We start from the raw sequence: 17,779 nt of genomic DNA on the forward strand, positions 1-17,779 counted from the left end.
TCTTCCGTGATAATTATCCCCTACACCTGTATGCCACCAGTATTAACATTTCCTTGATTATTTGTGAGGAAGCCATGGCACTTAAATCCAATTCAGTTTTAAATGTGGATTTTCCCCATTGGGGGGGGGGGACTATAATATTTGAATAACTTTATAAATCTCTGACCAAGGGATGTGTGTGATGACCACAAGATTGAAATCATGCCCCAGTTTCACACTTTGTAAAAATGACTCAGCTCAGAGCCTTCAGAGGCAGCTTGACTGGACTCAGAGGTCTGAGATTGCTTCATTCCACCCAACCCATTCACTACACAGAAATAAAAAAAAATCTGGCCATAACTTCACTTCCTTTTGACAGAAGTGGATGAAAGTTTCAGCTAAATCGGTTGTCTAAGTGGAGAAAGCCTGCCAAATTACAGGCAAATAGGTTTTTGCATGTGTGTGCTGGCCACATCTAAAATGTTTATTTCCAAAACGAAATGGCTATTTGGGGGCAGAATTGGATGAATACTGCCAAAGTTCAAGATAAATGCTACAGTTTTCTCCCCACTTGTATTCCCAGCAACTTTTATTTTTTTAAAGGGAGTCACAGCTTTTAGGAGTCTCATTTAAATCTCAAATTGTAGCTACAGCACAGCTCCGAATACAGTCTAATATTCCTTTTAACTTTGCCAAAAATATACATTTTAGGAACCCTTAATATTGCTGCAATTTACTTTAGAGTGTGAATTTCTAACTAGTTCTGGAATATATACACTGAAAAATAGAGATAATATAGTCAACGAAATAGATATGATTAAACACATATCAGAGCTCTAATATGCTGAGACTAAGGCTTTAATTTCCACTTTTAAATTTTATTATTTTTAATATGGCTATTATAATTTATCAACTAATAAACCAGAGAAAGTTAAATGACTAGCCCCTCAGATCATAGCTTCAAAGCAATTCCACTTGAAAGTGTTTAAACTAACTGCAACTTGAAAAATGGCAAAATATATTTTTCTTTAATAAAATATTCCAAATTAAATGCTGTTATCTTGTTTTCAAGAGAAATGGACATGCATGTGGAATTCTTTCCCTCAATCCTTTTTTCTTTTTATAATGCCATACAAATGCGTTTTGACAGCAATCAAACAAATTCCGGTCTCCAATCCTAACCCCACTTACATGGGTGCAAGAAACATTGCATTCAGTGGAACTTACTTCTAAGGAGATATGGTTAGGATTGCAGCCCAAGCATGATTAAGCAAGATTTAACATTTTAAAGTCCCATTTATTTCAATGGTTTGTGCATAAATCTGTGATCTAATCTGGATTGGAGTATGACAATGACTACTCCCTTGATGATGTCTTATTAATTCATTCTATCCATTAATTTCATATTCACCTCAACACTAGTTGCTTTCAAATACTAGGAAAAACATGGAATATTATAGCCGGGAAGAATTCAAACAGCAAAGGAAGCTGAAATCCAATAACTACTTAACCTTGGAGTAAATCCCCTTTAAATTCAATGCACCTAGCGGGCATAGATCCAGTGACTCTTATAGCAATATCAGTATCTATCAACCATATTTACATATCTACCTATATCTATCTATCTAAAGGGGAGCTGAAAGAGAATGATATATAGCATATAATATTTTTTTCATTGGTGGAAACTCCAGGGAATAACAGGAGTTGGGAAGAAAGAGAAAACTTGGCTGCTTAATTTTGAGAGGAAAGCATGCAGGAGTGGAATGAATCATATTCGGATATGCTTGGCTTTCAGCAGCAGCTTTTGATTCTGAAGACTTCCCCTATGCATGAGTCAACTGGGAGATTGCCCAGTCCCTGTCCACCCTTGAAAACTTTAACGATGTGTGAAACGTCATCAAGTTTGGATACTCAGTCTTCAATTGTTTCTGCATGCTGAATGTTAAACATAAAAAAACCAAAACCAAGTTCTGATGCTTGCGGCTCTGGAACTTCCTGCTATGATGAACAATTTATGCTTAGGGCAAGCTATGTTCTGTGGAACAGCTCCCTACCTCTTCAGACCCCTCTTCAGTAGACTTCAGCTGAACAGTAACCCACACACTCCTGAAAAAGTAACACAGATGTGGGGGTGTTTGAATTTTTTTTCTGCTCCAAGTTGGGGTAAGTAAGATGAAGCCCAACAGCCATGTGTGTTGTGTCAGGAGAAGGAAGCTGACATGTGCCTCCTGGGATCAGTTTTTGCCTGATCCCAACTGGCTGGGAGAAAGGGGGGGGGGGAGGACCCAATATATTTGTTTGGTTATCATTCACTTGGTTCTCTCATGTGTAAATTGAGTGTTTGATGTGCATAAAACTGGCCACTATGCACATTCATCTGCTTTCATGGATTATGTGTAAATTATTCTTCCACGAACAGGGAATTGTGCACATTTCCCAGTCAAAATATATAATCTCCAATTTTTTGACTGAATTTTGTCCATTTTCTGAACATTATGCACCATCCCCCAACAGGCTATGGGGAAAGTGCATATCTCGACTGCATTTTATATACTCATTGGGCAGTATGTTCATTCTCCAGTCATTATACGTAGTCTCTAATAATCATGCTTTTTTTCTATTTCTTGTTCAGTGCAATCTACACTTTCCAGGCTGCTTCTGACCCACTGCTTAAATTTACACTACCCACAACATACCATCCCAATGATCAGCAGGAAGAAGGGTGGGGCTACAGATAAATATGTTTATTTTTTATTTTTTAAATTCAATAAATAATTCAGAGAACAGTTGAAAGTGGTGAAAGGGGGACTGAGCTGCAAAAAAGGCTCTTTTGGAAGAAGAGGGATATAATTTGAATAAATAATAATTAAATATATGTGCCCAGAGCATGTACAAAAAGCATTTAAGACATGTGCATTGCCCAAGCCCTGTTGGGGATTATGCAAAATAGCCAGAGAATGGGCAAAATTCATCAATATATGCACATTCCTCAAAGCCTTTTGGGGATTGTGTTATGGTGACTGGAAAATGTGCAACATTCGCTCATCATGGAAAAATTATATGCACGTTTTCAGTGAGGCCCGGTGAATATTTATATTTACCATTCAATGTATATTTCCTGTAATATATTCAGAAAGAAAATTTTAAATGTTAACTGGGAACCTCGGGAGATGTGCTACTCTGATAGTGCATGTCCTGGAATAGGGATAAGAAAACTGTAGCTCTCCAGATGTTGATGGATTATACAGCTTCCAGTATTGCTGCCTATTGACCATGCTGTCTGAGGCTGATGGGAGTTCGTTGCGCAAACATCGGGGTGGGAACAAGTCCACCAGTTCTGTAGAAGGAAGGACTGTGTTGAAGGTCTCCTCCTTTGTAACAACTGCAGTGAAACATGCAGGACCATGTCATCTTACTCCCAGAAGTCTGGGTTAGAGCAAGTCCCTTCTCTCCTTCCTCATATCTGGATCCCAAGCGGAGAACCTGTTGCCCACCAGATGTTGGACTCCAATTCCCATCAGCCCCAACCAGTATATCCAATTGTCAGGGATAATGGGAGTTGCAGTCCCTGGGGCGGGGCATACATGCAATCTCACCTTTATCGTTAGCCTTCCCTACTGAACCTTCCACTGATCTCCATGATCTGAAGGCCTTTAAAGAGATTTTGGTGGTTGTGTTGTTTTTTTGTTTTTTTTGTTACATTGGGTAGAGGTGGGTGTGAAACTACTGAGCCCTAATGAGACTATTGCTGCAATCCTATGTGCATTTACTTGAAACTCCTGTCGAAGAAAGTGAGGCTGGCTTCTGAGTAAACATGCACGGTATGGGGCTGTAAATAAAGTGTGTGTGTGTGTGTGTGTGTGTGTGTGTGAGAGAGAGAGAGAGAGAGAGAGAGAGAGAGAGAGAGAGAGAGAGATCTAGCAGGAAAGCATCAACATGCCTTGTGCACTCTCATTTTCCTTGGCTAATTCCCCTGCCCCCCCCCCCTTCCGTGGCTAGGCGTGCACCTGTGAACACTGCAGGCAGGCTTTTAAGAAAATGAGTTTTGACATTCCTTTCCTCAAGATGAGCCCTTGTTTTTCAATTACTCCTTCCCCACTTTCGGAAGTTTCCTTGAGGTTAACAGACCCAAGGCTGTTTCCCAGCTCTCCGCCGGGTGGCAGCAGTGCCCTATCGCAGGAGCGCCTTTTGTCCTGACATCAAGTGCTAATGCAATTGACCAATCAGTGCTAAGATGATGGGAGGTAATTGGGTAATTGTATTTTACTGATCACAAGGGGGGGGGGGCGATGTAGAGAGATGAAGGTAAAGGGGGGGGGGGGGAGAGATCGACGGAGAGCAGGAAAGCTTGTAAGCAATAAGGCTGGCCCGGGGCCCTCTCTCCAAATCTCGGGGTGTCATTGCCTAGCGCAAAAGGCGAAAGAGCGCGAGCGCGCTGCCTGCAACTGGATCTCCGGCTTCTTCCTTTCCTTCCCCGAGGCGGGAGGGAGAGATCAAGGCGGAGCTGCTGGCAGGGCGGAGAGCGAGCCGCCCAATTGTGTGACCGAGTGATGGAAGGGCTGCAAAGAGCCGCGTCCGATCTCCTCCTAGGAATGTGCCAGCGGGACTGACATGTGCCGGAAGGCGGGGAGAACCGCCCAGCGCCGCTGCGCGGGCGCGGAGTCCAACTTGTGGAGCTGAACTAGAGAGCCGGGCGCCAGATCGCCTTCCTCGCTTGGCTTGCCGCGAAATTGCAAGAGGAGGAGGAGGAGGAGGAGGAAGGCGGCGGTGGGGGGCGGGGAGCGGAGGGGGTGCCAGGGAACACAGCCCCCTCCCATCATGGCCATCATCATCGCCGCCCCCACTTTACATTTATTTTAAGGGTGTTTGGTGTGTGCGCGCGCGCCTCTCTCTCTCTCTCTCCCACTCACCCCCCCCCCCCACCAGCCACCCCATATTCCCAAAGAACAACTTGATCACGGGCATCGTCGGTCCTGGAAAGGCTGGCTGTGCAAAGATGGAGAGGGAGGCGAAATGAAGAGGAAGGGAAGCCCCGGGCTGGTGAAATCCAGCGCGGAGGAGAAGAGGACGCCTCCCGCAGGGGGAGTTTGCACGCCGGGAAGGATCGGGAAGCAATAGCAGGACGTGCGGAGAGAGAGGGGCTTTCGAAGCCACCCACCTTGGGAGCGGACTCTCCTTTAAAAAAAATAAATGATGATGATGGATTCTTAACAGCTGGTGGGAATTTTATTTTCTCTCTCTCCCTGCTTTCTCCTCCTCCCGCCACCAAGCTCGCCGCCACCATCAGCATCTCTTTGCATTTGATGTGCGATTCTGGGAGGGGGGATTGCAGAGGAGTTGGAGGCAAGGCGAACGGATATAATAACGCGGAGAGTTTGGCGAGGAGAAGACGCGGATGCTCCGGATTGCTGGCTTGCTCCTGGCTGAAATCAGAAATCCGATTGCGCACTGGGTTGTGATTGGAAATCTAATCAGATCCTGGGATCGGCGAGGGGGGAGAGCGTGAGAGCAGCGGAGGGGGGGCAGAGAGGGAGAGAAGAAAAGAAGAGCCCCAAAGTTGGCGTTTCTGAGAAAATAATTTCAGATGTTGCAAGGGGACGCGCCTCGGTGGAGGGCGGAGGGGGAGACACGGGAAGCGCGGCCGTGGGAACCCCCGATGTAACGTGGACGCACATGGATCCGCTCGCAGAGAAGGAGCCGCTTGGCCGGAGCTGAGCAGACATAACAAAATCGTGTTATTAAACCAAACAGCGGCCGTTTGAGACAGACGGGGCTGCCTCTGCCGCTGCTGGTGGTGGCGGCGGCAAAGGAAACCTTCCGCAGAAGCCAAAAACGCTTCTCTCCCACCGAGAGGGATTCCAAGGTGGCTGAGGATTGGAAGAAAAGAGGAGTTTGGGGGGCGGGCGGGGAGGATCCAGCATCCCCGGAGAAGATCCAAGGCTGGAATAAAAAAGTTTCTCCGAGGAGAAAGACTCCCCCTCCGCGGCGCGGAGAGACCTGACCTTCCGCTTGCTCTTTTTGAGCAGCGAGCGGGAGAGAGAAGCCAGCTGCCCGCCTCGCTTCGGCCCCCGACGACGAAGGCGCAAGCTGAGAGACGCGGGGACATTTGAAGCAGCAGCCACGTCCTTAAGAGCAACGGGGGGAGGCGAGCAGGGAGCCGCACCATGTAAAGGAAGGTGCCGCGGAAGCAGCCCACTCGCGGTGGATTGGAGCCCGAGCCCGCCTGGACTGAACTCTAGATGGAAAATTGCAGATGGATATTGAATTTCCTTTCTTTTTTCCTTTCCGTCAAATTGGATTTGCTGCCGAAATGATGTAGTTTTGCCCTCCGTGGTCTTTTTCTGTTTCCCCCCCTTTGTTTTCCCCCCACACCTTTCTTTTCTTTTTTCTTTTTCCCCCCTTTTCCCCATCGGAATTTCATTCTGGATATTTCCCTCCTTCTGGGCGATTTCTCAAAGACAGTGAGTGCCATTTTTCTTCTCCTCTCTTTCTGCTTCCCGTGTCTTGTTGCCTGCCATTAGACACATGTGATGGAGTTTGAACTGGGGTTTTTTTCCTTCCCCTTGGGGTTGGGGGTGGTTGCCTGGGCTGGGAGGGAGAACCGCGAAACTCCATCCTAGCTTAATGTTTTCTCTCTTTGCGGGGGGGGGGGCGGCGGCGGTTGTGCCAGAGAGCTTTGCTCCGACGTTGCGGCTCTCTGGGTGATGCCTGTGCCTTGAGAGGGATTCTGCCTTCGGAAAGCCCCTGCAGTGTGTGACGGTGCGTTGCTTGATTCGCTCACTGGCCGAAGGCTGCCAGGTCTCTCATGACAGCCGGAGGAATTTGATGTACACACACACACACACACAGAGAGAGAGAGAGAGAGAGAGAGAGAGAGAGAGAGAGAGAGAGAGAGAGAGACTTGGGGAAGACGGAGATTGGAAATCGAAGGGATCCTATGTAAAGGGCACCATCCTGGCAGACCTTGCGGGGCAGACATGGTGTATGAACGTGGGAATATGGTAATAAGGCGAGCAGGTGGGAAAAGGGAGGCTGTGCCTTTGGCATCCCATGGCTTACAAGAGGCGATTGAGGGAAGAGAATTTAGGGAGCTGCCCCCCAAATACACACACACACACACACCACAAGCGCACTCCGGTTCTCTACTTCTTAGCTCCTTTTGGCCGTGGTTTGCTGGGTAAATCCTTCCTGCTCCCCCAGGACATGCCTTTGGCAGCGAGATTATGGGTCCATCAGCAGAGACGTCACTATCTGATCTCAGCTACTATTAGTAATTCTGTGATTGTTTGCAGCTCATTCAGCTTTCCGACTTCTAGCCGGAAGAGAGGCCCATTGGATTCAGCCGGTCCTTTAGGACTGGGGGGCAGGGGGCAATGGCTTGATCCCCAGCATGTTTACCCCAGAAATAAGTCCTACTGTGTTCAAGGAGACTTGCACCCAAGTAAGTGTGCATCGGATCACAGCCTCACCCCTCACTGTGCCAATGCCAACAGCGCATTGGTGTTGACTGGTCCTCACCTAACTTGGTGGGGGAGCCAATAATTGTGGCCTATTTCTTTGATGGGGAAATGGAAGCTGGGAAGCACAGGCTGGATAACCTGTCCACTTAAGAATACTAACTCTCTGTTCACCAAAGGATAAGATCTCATCTGTATGTGGATGTAGAGTGCGGAAGCAAAATCAGAAAGGAGCCAGGATTTAGCTTGACTTTACAGTGGAATGGCAAGAAAAGTTGGGGGCTATTTCTTCCATAAAGGGATCTGTCTCTTTTGCTTTGCCTTCCTTGCCTGTGTGCAACACCACCTACTTGCTAAATGTGACTCCTTTTTTCACATGTGACTCATACTACCATGTTTGCCTCCATGTGCAGAGAATAACCCTGAAAGACTTCAGGTGAAAACATAAAGCAAATCAAAATGGATGTAGGGGGCAATGGGAAAATATTGTACTTCAGTGAACTTTTCACCCTCCCTCCAATCCCAGTCCTTTGTTTCTTTCTTACTGGAAGATGGAAGTCTTCATTATTATTTGTCTTCATTATTATTTTTCCTCCTCTTTCCATTTGGACAATCACTTCTGAAGTTGCTTCACCAACTGCCTACCCTCCTACCCAGCAACATAAGCATTAGACATAATTCTGAGATATACTTCGAATCACCTGCTAGAAAGAAGGGGGTGGAAATCAGAGCATCTCTTTTTCAAAGGCACCCCCCCTGCTTTGGCCCTTGATTTGAGTGTTAGTTACTTGGAAAGCAGCAAACCTTTGACCCAGCTTCCAAGTGTGTCCATCAGATATTTTTTAACGCAAACACACATATACACATGGAGGGAATTGTGAATCGGGTCCTAATCCTGCAATGACTTTAACAAGACACCCAGTAAAGAGTCACTTCCATTCTTTACATATTTCCCTTAATTGAGCAAGTTGAATTGTGTTTTCAGGCAATTATTTATTGTTGGTGCCCATGGGGGGGATATATTAGTCAGTCTAGGAAACTGGTTGATTCCCCCTTATCCTGCTTGTGCAAATTCTGTCATAAATTGCTGTCCTGCTATGGACAGTTCTTGCAGCAGCAGTGATGGAGCATGAATGGATATTATGCTGGTGCCAAACAAGTCCCGAAAGGAGATGGAGAAGGCAAAGATAGTGTGGAAAAATCAATCCTTTTGCCACAGGATCACTCTGCTGTTATCCCATAAATCAGAGATCATTAGGCAAAGCCACCCTGCCATTTGACAGTAGGGTACTGCCATCACTATTTCATGCTGGGCCAGAGAACCTACAAGGATACTACCTAAGCCCTGAAATGTCACTAAGTATGTGTGTGGGAATGGTCACAACCTGGGGATGCAACAGGAACAAACCTCACTGCTGTGTAGGAGTGACTGCGCGCTTGCAGAGATGCTAAATCCAGTTAGTATGGGAGCTAAAAGCATGTGGCTCAGACTGGAGTTTAGTACTCTCCATCTTGTAATGGGAGGGACTTTGACATTCAGGTGTGCATTCCAGTATTGCTCAGGGAAAATGTTGGAAGCACCTAAAACATGCTCAAAAACCTTGGTTTGCCCCTTCCTTATGTTGGATGAGCAACACTGATTCCATAGTCGCCTGAGTGGAAATTTTATGTGGCTGACTCTGTTTTCTATTGCCCGTGTCAGAATATAAGTGCAACATTCATCAGCATCTGATAATTAGCCAAGATGCCTTCCTATTTTTTCAGGATAAAGGGGTAAGCAATTCTGCAATTACATCAGGCAGCTAGGAAAGTGACAGCCTGGAGTGTGTGAATAGGGAACAATTTTGTGTATAAAAAAAGAAATGCATGAATTGCCAGTGAAAAGGAACAAGCACTGGCTCTAAAAGGCTTGTTTCATTTGCTGTGCTTGGTCTTGGATGATCCAAGATTAGCTAATCTAAAAATGAAAATGATTCTTAGCCGCCTGATAGTTAATGATGCAAAATATTTACCATCAAAATCTTGGAAGCAATGGTTTCACACTTCTGAGGTGTATGTAGTTTCTGTTGGGTAGAAGGTTAGTACTTTGCTTTGCCTTTTCAGAAAGCCAGTGAAAGATCCAACATCATAACAGTATATGTTTATCTTATGAATATATCTTAGAAAGTTTCCTTTTCTCCCTTCTCTCTCTCTCTCTGTGTCCTATATATGTATAGCATTTACATATCTCTGTCCTGATACTTTTGAGTTATGGGGAAATGTGGACAGTTTATGATGTGATAGCTCTACATTCCATAAAAATTGGCAGTATAAAAACAGTGTGTGCATACAATATATGCTGATATGTACATGTATTATCAGGGACTTGAAGGCTATAACTTGAATTTTGCAAAGGTTTCTCCTCTTGTTCCTTTAGAATAAGGAATGAGTTGCTGTAAGGCATTAAATATGCATTTTGGGGGAGTTAAAATTATCTACAGGGCATTTTGAATGAGAAAGTATAGTGTGCAGAACTGCAGTGTAAGAATATATCTTTCTACTAATGTGTCTTCACATTAAAGAGGCTTTTGGTCCATTAATAAGAATAACCAGCGATGCAAAATCCTGTAAGCAGAATTTAATGTGGATCCTTTTCTCAAGATGTGGGTACCTATTTAAAGACCAACTCAATTAATTTTTAGAGAAACAACATTGCTAATTGATAATGGCCGTGCTTTACTAGCCATGGGGATCTTGATCCTGCAAGCCATTATTTATAGCAATAGACCCTTTAGTGTGGACAGCCCATTTTCTCTTTAAGCAGGATTTATTTCACTTTGCAAAAAGCTGAGAGATGTGATGTTGGGCTGTGATTTATCTTAAGCTTACAAAAAGGAAGCAACTTTTCTCCCTGAAAAGGTAATTGTTGACTTTCCTAGACTGATCAAAGGACTGGCAACATATTTTATGCACTGACTGGTAAATTTTCATAGTGTTGCATAACCCTCATGCAACAGCAAGAAAGGATACACATGTTACTAGAAAATCTCTAAGCTGTTCATTGCACTTTCCTGCAGTGATGGCTGTGTGTTTGCTTAGCTAATATGTGGTTGATTATTAATGTGGCAGAAGTATGTATATGATCCATTTGTACTGATTAAAGGAGAGGGGATGGGAAATAATGTTGTTGCAGACTAAAGAAAGGCTTAAAGACACACACGCACCAAGAGAGGGGGCATTTGCATTTGGTATCCAAGGAAGCAAATACAGAAAGCTACAGTTTTTTCTGTGCATTGTATAAATGTTGCCATAGTGATATTTCAGGGCATGTTGTGTGTGTTTTGTGTGTGTGTTTGTGTGTGTGTCCCACTCTCTAGAAGAGCTTGTCTCCCTTCTTCCTGTCTTTTTTAATCTGGTTCACAACAACAAATATTTATACAGAACTCACTACAAAAAGAAGAAAGAGAAAAGCTTGCCTGTTTCCTGTTCCTATCCCAAACTGTTAATGTTCTAGACTAGAGCCCTAACTGGGAGCTCAAGTTCCACAGCAGAAGAGGAGTATGAGACACTTTCCTCATGCTGAGACACTGAAAATATTACAATATTTTCCGTAGTGGTGGTATGTTAATTGGATCGCTCCAGGCGAGTGAAGTGTAGCTTTTGTTGACAATTAGAAACAACAGCAAACCTGCGTGGGTTGAATCTTTATCCCTGTAACTTCTGGGCAGACTACAATGCCTATCAGGCTTAATGCAGATTCAGAAACACGTATAAAAAGATCCTTCACTTGTGAGTTTGCAAGCCAGGGAACAAAACCATCACTGTGGCTTGGGGGAATGGGAAAGTGTACTGGCAAATGGAAGGAAAGTCCGTTTATCATTTGCTGCAATATGTTTGACTGGTTTTTGTTTCATTTTTTAAAAATTAGAATTAAAATTAATGTGGTTTTTTGCATTGTTTGTTCCTGGTTTACTCTGATAACCCCTAATCTATAATCATAGCTATGAAAAACAGGAAACCATTAATGCACCTTTGTCTTGAAAAGCCACAGAGATTCAGAGCCTGGACATAGCTGTTGAACAAATGGATCTTTCAGTATTTATCCTGCAGCAGCAGGATTCATGCAGCTTGGTGTAAGCTTAACTTTCAGAAGCCAGGAAGCATTTTAATGATGCAGCACTTGCAATTTATGGGATTTTCACCCCATAAAGCCTAAAGACGACAGGCAGGTTTTTCCTCTCAGTTTTTATTTTATTATGCATAAGAAGTGTTCTGGGCCATCCCCAAATTCATTTTGCATCTTCTTCCTTACACATTTCAGAAATAACTGTCTGAAAAGTTCATGTTGCATATTTGAGATGCTACATGGGAAACCAGAGGACCCCTCAACAAGAGGAGCTTATTGCTTAAGCAAAGGCAGTTCTGTCCTTTTCGCTTTGCCTACATCCACAGGTGTCAAGCCTTGACCCAGCACACAAGGCTCCCTCATGTGCGATGCAATCAGCAGGGTCATCACCTCCAGATGCGAGGCAGTGGCTCATTAATTCCCTTGTCAGGTCTGAGAGTGAGGAAGCTGATATCAGGTGGTCTGGGAGATTTCAGTTGGCTTTCTGCATGCTAGACTGGAAAACATTCAAATGTCATTGACCTGAATGCAATCTGCTAAAGTGATAATATTAAGCAAAGAGGCTTTCTGCAGCCGAAACCAAGAGGATTCTCCCGGTGTTTATCTTAATAGATATCTTAATGGGGCACTACTACTACTTTTGCAGTAGCAATTGAGGCTCTCCTGTTGCCCTGGCGTGCTATAGGACTGTAATCAAATAGTTATGGTTAGTTTGTGGATTTATTCCTGCCCCCCCCTTCCATATCATGCTATCCTGCTTTCCTTTCCCTGTTATCCTGTTGTTAAGAAGGATTCAATTCTCTTTCCAATTGACTCCTTTCTGGGAAGCACATTTTCCATATACGAAGACCGTCTAGTTCATTTTGTGTTCAGTTTTTGTGGGGAAGGGCTTATTTTATAATGCAATTAGCAGATTAGTACCATAGAGTGTGTGTATTCATCTTGCCTGGGCTTAAAGGGATATCAAAGACTCGATACAATCTTGATAGGTGATTGTTCTTCATACTTCTATGAGGAGTCTAATGTATAGTGCTGCAGTTTGGTAATGCCTCAACCATGCACCCATCGGAAACAAACATCTCAGACCCTTGATTTATTAGAAATTAGAACATGACAGTGTATAGCAGACTTGCCCAACATGGTGCCCTCCAAATGTTTGGGACTTCAGCTCCCATTAAACCCATCTAGAGTCCCATCATGCTGGTGGGAGCTGTACGGGAGTCCACCAAGTCGGGAGAAGCAGGTGTATAGGACTCTTAGCCATAGAAGCCAACTGGGTCTTTGGCCCCCAATAAAATATTTGAGGGGGCTGCCTCCCTCAAAGTTGATGGGCATTGCCATTCAAATGGTCTGCATGCGCCTTGTCACATGATTGATTATGTGGGTGGGACCTGTCCCCCCTCCCCCAATATTTTATTTTGTGCTCTTAGATCTTAAATAGCTATGCAGTAGAAGAAGTTTGGGCAGGTGCATTTTGTCAAGCAGAATTAGGGGAAAGAAAGAAAGCTGCATCCATGGAAATCACTTCTCTGCACACAAAATATAGAAGATCTGTTGTTCTTTGTGTCTGGCAGTTGCTTCTGATATTGTTTATCAAGCATCTTTCATTTTTTGAAGTCTTAAGGCAATAGCCCTAAGCATACTAGGCAGTAAATTCTACTGACATCAATATAAATGATATGCATAGGATCATACTGTAAGTTTAAATTCTTTGAGCACAGTTTGCTTAATATTTCAGTCATCTTTTACAAGGTTTCCATTAAACGTCTGTTATTTTACTGAGTTATTGTGAGGGGGAAAAGAAGATTAAGCTGTGAGGTCTGGAATAAAGATGGTATAAACAATAAAATACTTATTGCATAGGCTGAAATATGATACATGTTTTTGTGCAGTGACATGTTGGGTTGAAATACAAGCCAACAGTAAAGGTAAAGGGACCCCTGACCATTAGGTCCAGTTGTGACCGACTCTGGGGTTGTGGCGCTCATCTCGCTTTATTGGCCGAGGGAGCCAGTGTACAGCTTCCGGGTCATGTGGCCAGCATGACTAAGCCGCTTCTGGCGAACCAGAGCAATGCACGGAAACGCTGTTTACCTTCCTGCCAGAACGGTACCTATTTATCTACTTGCACTTTGATGTGCTTTCGAACTGCTAGGTTGGCAGGAGCAGGGACCGAGCAACCAGCATACAGTACCCTTAAGAGGAATAAAACCATCCAATCAGCTAAAATACTATCCTCCAAAATAGCTGGGCAAATTAAAAGGTTTTTAACTAGAGCATAAAGAAAAAAGAAAAGATTATATTGTCAGTGCCAGGAGGACATTTCACAGAGTGGTGCCACCACAGAGAAGGTTCTCTCTATATAATACACTCCTCTTAAAGGTGGAACAAAGAAAAGGAACACTGCCTGCAATCTTAGGCTATGAGAAGCTTATGTAATATAGCTGCATTTAGGTAAACTAATAAAAATCTCACTGATGCTTGCTTTCCCTTGCTTTTGATTTTGCCTTGAGAGAAGGCCATGAAACAAGATATGGGTTTAAAGGGCCACAACTTTATTGCTAATACTCCAGAATGTAGAAAGAGGTAGGAATGAAACACCATCTATCATAAATAATGATGATGTCTGAGTGACACCACTCTGGCACAACCTTACCTGATCCTTGCTGTTCCTGGCCTGCTCACCAAAAGACAGGCTGAGGAAGCACCTTTTTGCTTCCAGGGTGAAAAGGCAACCCTTCTCCATCCTTTGAGCTGGCTGGCACTGAGAGGTAAGAGTGCCCCAGCAGCATGTTGATGCCATACAATGCTCAGAAGGACAGTCAATTCCAGTATCCCTCCCTGCTTGTTGTACTTGCCTGTTGATGCCAAGACAAGCACCAATCACCTGAAATGGAAGGAAAGAACCACTTGGGGGACAGTCAAAATATTATTTATCACTTGATTTTCTTGTAGTCGAATGTGAGAAGCTGGTTATTGGGTGAAATACAGATACTGTTAAAAAATAACTGAAATAAATTACAGTGGTACCTCGGGTTAAGTACTTAATTCGTTCCGGAGGTCCGTTCTCAACCTGAAACTGTTCTTAACCTGAAGCACCACTTTAGCTAATGGGGCCTCCCGCTGCCGCCGCGCCACCAGAGCCCGATTTCTGTACTTATCCTGAAGCAAAGTTCTTAACCTGAAGCACTATTTCTGGTTTAGCAGAGTGTGTAACCTGAAGCATATGTAACCTGAAGCGTATGTAACCTGAGGTACCACTGTATTCCTTTAAAAAAAAAAAAGACACTGCATTGACTGTGCGGTTCTCTAGGGTTTCAGATGGGAGTTTTTCATGTCCTACTTAGAGATGCTCAGGACTGAACATGGGATTATGTGCTCTACCACAGAACTACTATAAAGGCTCATTAACATTTGAAGCTTCCATTACTGAACATAAGCAGTGAGCTTACATGTATGAAGCATCTTTGGTTTTGGGGAAAGTAACATGACAGATGTCATTCCTTCTTGTTGGTAGTCACAGATCAGAACTGGGGCAGACCACAATTGTTGCCAAACCTTCAGCTGCTATCCATACTTCCTTCTAAAGGTTCCCTTTCCATTTCAAATGCTATGCTTAACATCAGGGGTCAGCAAACTTTTCCAGCAGGGGACCAGTCCACTGTCCCTCAGAACTTGAGGGGGGTCGGACTATATTTTGAAGGGGGGGGGGGATGAACGAATTTCTATGCCCCACAAATAACCCAGAGATGCATTTTAAATAAAAGCACACATGTAAAATAAAAGCTCATGTAAAAACTGTAAAACCACGCTGATTCCTGGACCGTCCGCAGGCTGGATCCAGCCTCCGGGCCTTAGTTTGCCAACTCATGCTTTACATCTTTGCATAGTTCTTTCCCTAACTCCTAACTGATGGAACTAGCTTATTGTTATTACATGCTGTCCAAAACTTTGGATTACCTCTTGAGCTTCTTAAGCTGTTTGGAGCACTAGCTCAGAGTTCTGTGCATTTGGCAATGTATCTGATGAACAATGTGGTAGGGATAACAATTTATATTTCTTCATTATTCTAATGAATGTGTGTGATTTTCAGTACTAGGAGAAATATGAGTTGTTGCTCTCATCCTTTATCTTCCTTATCCGATTGCTATCTACTTATTTGCTATCCAATCGCATCACCCCAAAATAACAACTATCCATAAAACATGCTAGGCACAATCCAGAGAACAATCTGAAGTCCCGTGGGTTTCAGTGTAAGAGAAACTACTTCATTAGGCCCAATTTCCCTATTGACATCAATATGGCTTAAAAGTGCTTCCTTGGCTGGCTTAGCCCTACTGTTTATGTGAAAGTAGAATGGAATTGTATCTCTTTAAATACTGCAGCAAGCAAGACAAATGGGCTGCAGGCTGTACTCTAAGTCTCTTTATCTGAAGCATTCTGGTATCAACAGGACAATGGAACCTTAGTGGGTCTAATTTTCCATTGCCTTTGCAGCTGCAGAGTGTTTACATTTTGCATTACATAATGCAAAGTAAATGCAAACTACGGAGAGCATCATTGCAAACATGTGTGTCTTCCTTAAATCTAAACAGTGCCAAGGGAAAGCTGGTGAACAATTTAAGCTCTAGTATCTTCTGTATGGTTGTCAGATTTCCTTGCTTGCTTTCTTCTCATGGGCTGTCTCCACAGTAAGGCTGTTAAAGCATTCTTTAAATAGTGTGGTGCACTTTAGCAGTAGCAAGCCTTTACATGCACTATTATATTAAAGCACTTTACAGGCAATGAAGTAATTGCTTTAAGTAGAGTGTGATCAATTAGGGCTGTGCAGGAATATTTAAGTAAGCAAGCCCTGGGTATGGTTTGAATGGACCTTGTGTGTCAACTGTCTCTTTAAGAGCCATGCCTGATCTCCCCTCCCTTCTCCATGTGGTTTCATCTTTAACTCAATGGGAACTAGTTGGAATTTTATGCTGTGTACACATTACCATTAACTCCACCTCGGACTGCTGGTATTTGAAGCTGAGTACACATGATGGTAGCCACAATCCTTGGGTATCTTGTAGCTTCTTGCAAAGTAGTCCTGTTTGATGAGCTATACCTCAGACCAGCTTTCATCTGATTAGACAACTTAAGCTGAGGTGTGTAGATTTCAGGCAGCAGTTGCACATGAGCAAGTGACAGATAGCAGCTCCAGTGAACTGGAGTTCAGCATGTGGAAGCAAATCAGGTAATGGGCACTGGGTGGAGACATCTCTGTCCGCTCTCTGGTCTTTTCAGCAGTATAAGAATGTGACTTGAAACCCAGCAAAGGGGGTGCCTGTATAGTAAGTTCTGTTGCTCAGCAATATATGCAACTATTCAAGTTCTCCTGATTAGGACTGACCTGTGGCATGGTTTCCTCACCCAGCAAATACTGTTTTCAATGGAAAGTAGCTTACAACTAAAACAGAAACAGCTAAAAAGCAATAATTAAAAAAACAATTTTACACACACAAACATGCAGTGGTGGCTGCATGCTAGTACTTTGGCTCATCTTCATTGATCCCTTGATGTCTCTTAGTACAAATCCCAGGAGAACTGCTCCACACTTCTCATATTTATTGACTCAGTTACTCTGTGGCATGGATTTCAGAGCTGTTAGACTGTGGAAGAATTTGTGGCTCTGATATCCCACTCCATGTATTGGTATAACATTATGGGAGTATCGAAAAACATATAATCCACTTAATTACTCTGAACATGTGTGCATGAGAGAGCTTGTCTGCCTATATTTCAGTCCTGTAAATTGTTTAGGCAGGACATTTCAGCACCTGTGTGTGGTTCTGAGTGTCTGCCAAAACTTATTTTTCCTCTAACCGAGGATTTGGAAGAACTTGTTTCCCTCTTCTGTGCATAATAGCCTTCCAAATTCTGATAAAAAGTAATATGGTTTGTTTCTGTGTGTGTCTGTCAGGGGCTGGCTGGCTGCTGAGAGCAGTCAATATTGGCTAATGACACTACTGTATCAACCAGCTTACTTTCAGTAGTCATGATGCTTTTTTTTTTGGAAAATTGCAGATTGATATGGGAATAGATTGATCTCCTCATCCCTGCTTGTGGCACAGGGACTAAAGAGCTGGAGTTTGGCACACAGACCTGGTTTAGCCCTTCACAGAACTCTTTCAATGTCTGCTAAAAATGTTGTTTAGACCAGCCTACCCAGATGCTTAGAAACTTCAGGCAATTTTAATCCGTT

At 43.7% G+C, this 17,779-nt stretch overlaps 1 protein-coding gene across 3 annotated transcripts in view; it reads left to right on the forward strand.

The window, feature by feature from the left end:
- Positions 1-17,779, forward strand: part of LRRC4C (leucine rich repeat containing 4C) — a 593,294-nt gene that overhangs the window by 454,829 nt on the left and 120,686 nt on the right. For 2 of the 3 annotated variants that reach the window (XM_028727765.2, XM_028727792.2), the window contains exon 1: positions 4,306-6,440. The exons of the other annotated variant lie outside the window; for it this stretch is intronic. The gene's annotated coding sequence lies outside the window, so the exon portion shown is untranslated. Of the gene's footprint in view, positions 1-4,305; positions 6,441-17,779 lie in introns of those variants that run through there. 3 annotated transcript variants of the gene reach the window in all.

The sequence above is a fragment of the Podarcis muralis genome, chromosome 1 (genome assembly GCF_964188315.1).
Source record: "Podarcis muralis chromosome 1, rPodMur119.hap1.1, whole genome shotgun sequence".
In the NCBI taxonomy this organism is placed as follows: Eukaryota; Metazoa; Chordata; class Lepidosauria; order Squamata; family Lacertidae; genus Podarcis; species Podarcis muralis.